Raw genomic sequence first — 5,000 nt, 5'->3', positions numbered from 1 at the left:
ACACACACACACACACACACACACAGATTCCTGTCAGTGTGGTTCAGAGTTAGTTGGTGTTAAACAGAGCAGCTTCACTGCCGGAAACCTCACAGTGCTGACAGTTAACACTCCTCTTCTTCACCTCTATTTACTCTTTTTTCCTTTCCCCTCTCCTCTCTTTTTGCCACTTTTTCTTTCCTTTCTCCTCTTTTTTTCTTCCCCCTCTCTTGTCTCTTCTTTGCCATTTTTTCTCTTTTCCTTTCTATCGCTTCCTTTTTCCTCCTTTCTTCTCTTTTCGCCTTCTTTCCCCTCTTTACCTTTTTCATCTTTTCCTATTCTCTCCTTTCTCTCCTCTTTTCCTTTCTCATTTCTCTCTCATTCATCCTCTCCTCTCTCTGTCTTTTCTCTCCATATTTTTCCTCTTTGTCTATCTCTGTATGCCATTTGAATACTCTCTCTCCCAAACTATCTAGTTTTTCATTTTTGTGACCATTTTCTTACTGTAAGTGGCTCTTCATCTCTCTCTCTCTCTCTCTCTCTCTCTCTCTCTCTCTGGTCTCTCTCTCTGTGGTCTCTCTCTCTCTCTCTCTCTCTGTGGTCTCTCTCTCTCTCTCTGGTCTCTCTCTCTCTCTCTCTCTCTCTGTCTCTCTCTCTCTCTCTGTGGTCTCTCTCTCTCTCTCTGTCTCTCTCTCTCTCTCTGTCTCTCTCTCTCTCTCTCTCTCTCTCTCTCTGTGGTCTCTCTCTCTCTCTCTCTCTCTCTCTCTCTCTGTGGTCTCTCTCTCTCTCTCTCTCTCTCTGTCTCTCTCTCTCTCTCTCTCTCTCTGTGGTCTCTCTCTCTTGGCCGAGGCGTTGCTTGTGGTTGTGAGGCTCGCTCGTCCGGTCGAGGTCCAGAAACCACAACGCAACCAACATCTAGGTCAAAACCAGCCCTGTGTGTGTGTGTGTGTGTGTGTGTGTGTGTGTGTGTGTCTGGGTGTGTGCACTGTTGTGTGTGTTTGCGTGTCTGTCCCTTTGTGTGTATATTTGTGTGTGTGTGTGTGTGTGAGTGTGTGAGTGAAAGTGGTCAGGCAGTAAGCATGGGCTATGAGACACACACACACACACACACACACACACACACACACACACCACATGCCACAGCTGTAAGTGCCTCTTGGCCAGAGAAAGAAAGATTAGGACAAAATGGCTTGGCCAAAGCCACACACACACGCACACACACACACACACACACACACCACACACACAGAGTGGAGCCTGGTGTGAGTCTCTCTCCTCTCTAATCAGCAGCGGGTTGGAAAGTCTCCGCTTCACTAATTAAAGACTATAAACGATATGAGCAACATTCAGAGTTAATTAACAGAATCTGCTGCTTCACCCGCAGATATGAACAACAGCGTCTGAGGAGTCGCTCCAACGCTCCCGATACATTTGGGAAAAAAACATCTGAGCTAAAGTTCATCATTCAATCCACCTAAACTCTGCAGGATCCGGTCTGTGAAGGTCTCATGTAGACTGTGTTCACACGTTTTTTCTACACTGCCACTGACTTATTCACATTAAAACAGGAGCTCCAGCCAATCACGATGCAGGAGAGGCGGGGTTTCCCACAGCAACACAGCTCTGCTTACACACACTTTCTCTCTCATTTTCCCTTCTACTCTCTCTCTCTCTCTCTCTCTCTCTCTCTCTCTCTCTCGCTCTATCTGTCCATCCTTCAACATGCCTGTCCAGCTTTTAAAAGCCACCTGCAGTCTTTAACACTCTTGCTGCTTCCTGCTTTAAAACCACACACACACACACACACACACACACACACAGACTTTCTCCATCTCTCACATACACATTTCAACACACAAAAATGCGCTCTCTCTCTCTCCTACACACACACACACACACACCACACACACAAAACACTCAGACACAGACACACACACACACACACACAAAACACTCAGACACACACACACACACACAAAATACTCAGACACAGACACACACACACACACACACACACACACACACACGTGGACTCGTACTCTTGTCGGTTTCTCAGATAGCCGGTAATGACACAGGAAACAGAGCCAAGATGGCCGCCGCCGTGTCATTAGCAGTGGAAATGTGGTTGGTTATTAGAGATGGAATATCAATAGGAGTCTGATGACTTCATGTGATCCAGCTCACAGGAACCGCTGAGGTGTGAGACCCGGAGACGAGCCGCTCAGTCTGAACCGCTCAGCAGGATCAGGATCAGGATCAGGATCAGGATCAGGATCAGGATCAGGATCAGGATCAGGATCAGGATCAGAGGACTTTGAGACTAGTGAGACTCAAGTTACTCTTTTATTTTTCTAATTCACTCTCCATCTTTGTTGCTCAGCGCTCGTTGCTGTGGTGTTTCTGCACTGCTCTTCACAGAGATCACACACTTTACAAAAAAATAAAAATAAAAAAAACAGAAATTGTCAAATAGGTGTATATTATGACAGAACATTAGCTAACAAGGTGAAAAGGTCATTTTACATTTTGACGTTTTTAGGCATTTAGCCGTCATAATATACACCTATTTAACAATTTTATTTATTTATTTATTCTTTTTGAAAGTTTGTGAAGAAGTGAGTGCTGAGCAACAAAGATGGAGACTAACTCATCAAAAGGAGGATTCTGAGGTCAATCGCTGAGAGTCCAGCCTATCTTCGATTTACAAGTCAAAAAGTGCTCAGTCCCAGCGGCTCTGTGGCGCAATGGATAGCGCATTGGACTTCTAGTGAAACACAAGTGAAGTGATTCAAAGGTTGTGGGTTCGAGTCCCACCAGAGTCGAGCTTTATAGGCAGCAGGATGGGTTAGTGGTGAGAGAGCTTAGGCTACTCTAGACTCCTGGCTTTCAGTCAGCCAGAAGTCACAAGTTAGACAAGGATGAGTTAAGTCACCTTTTCTTTGAAGCTGTGAAGATTTAAGTAAAATAGAAGTAGACAAATCTACTTTTGTAAAAGTAGATTTTAACTAGTTAACTCAAACCCTCACAGCAGGCTCTGGTGCAGCGAACCACCTTACAAGATGGATATTCACTGAGTCACTCAAGTTGTCGTCTCTCTCACCTCTGCTCCATCCTGCTGCCTGTAAAGATCGACTCTGGTGGGACTCGAACCCGCAACCTTTGAATCACTTCACCTGTGTTTGACTAGAAGTCCAATGCACTATCCATTGCGCCACAGAGCCTGCTGATGATTTGAAGCTTTGACTTGTAAGTGGAAAATCAGCTCACTGAACTGACAAAACAAATGGATTCAGTAGTAACCCCTGACATCCTCATTTTCTTAATTCAGTCTACATTTTTGGTGCTCAGCGTTCACTAATAAATAGGTGTGTATTATAAAATTTGCTAAGAAGGTGAAAACGTGATTTTTCATTTCGACTTTCAGCATTTGGCTGAAGTTCAGGACTCAAATCAGCTGCTGAAGGATCAAACCTAAAACTTTCTCACCACTACTCCATCCTGCTGCCTATAAAGCTCGACTCCGGTGGGACTCGAACCCACAACCTTTGAATCACTTCTCCTGTGTTTAACTAGCAGCCCGACACCCGGTGCTGTGAAGACAAAATCTAAGAACTGAATTCCAAAGAGTCGACTCCCAAAAACCGGTGGAAGCTCCCACCAGCAGAAGCCGCTGTGTGATCGCTGTATAAGTGGAGGAGATCAGACGACCGGTCCACAGAGTATGGCAGGTATTTGGTTCTGCCGGGTCACTGGGTTAGAGAGACTGCCACGTTTCATCTCTTTCTTTTTATTTTTCTCTGTCTTTGTCTCTCTCTTTCCCTCAATTCAATTCAATTCAATTCAATTCAATTCAATTCAATTCAATTCAATTCAAGGTGCTTTATTGGCATGACAGTTCACAAACAAACAATATTGCCAAAGCATGTAACAAGAGATTAATCATCAATTAAATTATTAAATAACAAAAAAATTAAGTAACAGAAAAATAAGTCCATCCCCTCCCATGTATTATTGTGTGTGTGTGTGTGTGTTGCTGTGCCTCCACTGTCTACTGACTATCATTGTTTCTGTGTTTATGTCACTTGTGTTTCTGAGGAAACGTAAAGGTCCTAACCCTCTCTCTCTCTCTCTCTCTCCATCATCATCTTTCCAGTTACTTCCCACAGTGTGCTGTATGTTAAGCCTTAAAAGTAATCTATTAAAAAGTTTGTTAGCTGGAATAAGCAGCCATATAAAGTCACTGCATGCTCTGATTGCCCTAGAAGTGAAAGATCATCGGGCCGATCCTCGAAGAATGGAAAGAATTCAGTCGGACCGCCGTGTGGTCGACTTCAGATTTAACAGTTTGGTTTGAAGAAACTGACTCCTGCTGCTGCAAAACCACTGAGAGCGCAAAATTGTACGTGTTAAGTGATAATCTACAACTTTTTCGTATAAATAAATTCTGCAACTCTCTATCTCTGATTCAGCGAACATCCAGGTCATGAAAGCTTTTACATTTCCGAACACCTGTGAGCGGCGTTCCTCTTTACCCGCAGCTCACCTGGAGTCCATCCTGTCTCTGTTGAGCTGATCGATCGACGCTGATCGATCGACGCTGATCGATCGACGCTGACGCCGCCAACCGGTCAACAAACAATCAGATTTCTGTGCCTTCCTCTTTTTCCTACCGACGTGACGACAAATCTGTAAATAAACGTTCCACCTCAAAAAATGGATGATGAGAAATTGATCCGGGGGTTTTCCTGTGCTGTATAATTATTACTTAAAAGAGTACAGAGGAATAAAACACTTAAAGACGACTGATGCTAATGCTGAGTTCTTGTGTGTTATTTTTTAGGAAGGAAATCATTTAATTCCATCTCCAAAATGTCAACTTTTGCGGAACTACAGTCAGAAAAACAGCTTGACCACCATGCATTATCGAATTCAGCAAATGAGGTTTGGAAAGAGTTTACTATATTTCCCAGAATGCCTTTCAACAACCTGCAGAGAAGGGGTGTGAACTTGTGTTCAGCTGT

General features: G+C 43.9%; 2 non-coding genes across 2 annotated transcripts; one reads left to right on the top strand and one right to left on the bottom strand.

Moving 5' to 3' along the window:
- The first annotated feature begins 2,709 nt into the window (after window positions 1–2,709).
- On the top strand, window positions 2,710–2,801 carry trnar-ucu (transfer RNA arginine (anticodon UCU)). Its single transcript is given in 2 exon segments — window positions 2,710–2,746; window positions 2,766–2,801. It is a non-coding gene; the product is annotated as a tRNA-Arg (tRNA).
- A 307-nt stretch (window positions 2,802–3,108) lies between these two features.
- On the bottom strand, window positions 3,109–3,200 carry trnar-ucu (transfer RNA arginine (anticodon UCU)). The gene is given in 2 exon segments: window positions 3,109–3,144; window positions 3,164–3,200. It is a non-coding gene; the product is annotated as a tRNA-Arg (tRNA).
- Window positions 3,201–5,000: the final 1,800 nt, after the last annotated feature.

Source organism: Centroberyx gerrardi, chromosome 6 (genome assembly GCF_048128805.1).
Source record: "Centroberyx gerrardi isolate f3 chromosome 6, fCenGer3.hap1.cur.20231027, whole genome shotgun sequence".
Lineage (NCBI taxonomy): Eukaryota > Metazoa > Chordata > Actinopteri > Beryciformes > Berycidae > Centroberyx > Centroberyx gerrardi.
Note: the sequence above shows the minus strand (reverse complement) of the source record. Positions and strands in the feature narration are given on the sequence as shown.